At 40.7% G+C, this 1,408-nt stretch overlaps 1 protein-coding gene across 1 annotated transcript in view; it reads left to right on the top strand.

Annotated features, from left to right (window-relative positions):
* The window catches only part of Nek5 (NIMA related kinase 5), an 84,808-nt gene that overhangs the window by 79,907 nt on the left and 3,493 nt on the right, over window positions 1–1,408 (top strand). The gene's annotated exons all lie outside the window — the stretch shown is intronic.

Below are 1,408 nucleotides of genomic sequence, written 5' to 3'. Positions count from 1 at the left end.
GAAACCAGGATCGGATGAAGATGACATGTGAGTAGTGTTGTGTACAAGTGAGATAGAAGATGGCCCATAGGACTGAAGAGATGGCTCAGCCATTAAGAGCACTGAGTTCAAATCTCAGCAACCACATGGTGGCTCACAACCATCTGTAATAAGATTGGATGCCCTTTTCTGGTGTGTTTGAAAACAGNTCCAGTGTATTTACATATAGTAAATAAATTAATCTTAAAAAAAAAAGAAGNAGCAGCAGATGGCCCATAGAGATGTAAGCCCATAGAGAACTAGCTAAGGAGATCAAGTTGTACATGATACATGGATTTGTGTGGGCTCTGTCCACCTTTTCCCTTTTCTGCTGTGTGCATGTGTGTGCAGAGATGCATGCGTGCCTATGTGTAGCAGATTTTTTTCTGTTTTAGGGTTGAATTGTAAGTTTGTTTCACATCAAGATACATATCTATAATCCTAACACTTGAGAGTTATAGGCAGGAGAGCAGGGAGATCAAGAATTCAATGTCATCTTCTTTATTCGTGCATTGTTGAGGATTATGGATCTTCATATCCATGAATATAGCATAGCTGTTGTAAATTTGCTGTTCCTCCAGCCNGCCTTTCAGCTACTTAGCAGTAGCAGCTTCTGTCATTACTTANCCCTTGCAGCTGACAGGCAGGGTGCATTTCCACTGTTGTGTGGTGGCATGCTAGCTACCCAGATGGGTCTGTCTTGTTCATTCTTTCTGTTTCCCTGACTGTTTCCCTGTCTGTCTTATCTGTCTGTCTGTCTCACTCTCATCTCCCCAAGATTTTCCTCCACTCCCTCTCACCCAATAAGCAAACCAATAAACATCATATCCTCCATCTGTTGTATGGTGTGATGTCATAGAGGTACATCTTGCCCCAAGGTACTGNTTACCTCTTCCTCCTAATAATAGTTGTCCATGTATTCACAGATTTTATTCGAAACAGGATTGGTCTCTCTATGTTGCTAGGCTGGTATCCAAATTATCTCAGATCCCCTTCCCATTTAGCTTTCCTTGTAGTGAACAGACATGTTTCAATGCGCCTGGCTGTTGAAAAGAAAATTTCCAATATTATTATTAAATTTTCTTCTATAGGTACCACTTAACTGTCTAGTTGTTATTGACATAGTTTTATTTTTTCCTTTTGACAACACTAGGGGTTCAACTAGGGCTTTATATGGAACCATTTAAATGATCTAATGTTTATACCAATAAGGACAGGATNGGTGGGGGTGGCTGTGGGTGGGGTGGCATAAACTGAGGTAAAAAAAAAACCCTGCTAGCTCAGCAGGTAACCTTATTTTCTGAAATATACACACAATGTCTGTTTGCAAGCCTGATCCTACAACTAAACTGCCAGCTCTTTAGAAATCTCTTTCTCTCTGGGGCAATCT

The sequence above is a fragment of the Mus caroli genome, chromosome 8 (genome assembly GCF_900094665.2).
Source record: "Mus caroli chromosome 8, CAROLI_EIJ_v1.1, whole genome shotgun sequence".
Lineage (NCBI taxonomy): Eukaryota > Metazoa > Chordata > Mammalia > Rodentia > Muridae > Mus > Mus caroli.
The sequence above is the reverse complement of the archived record's forward strand: the minus strand, read 5'-3'. Positions and strand labels throughout refer to the sequence as shown.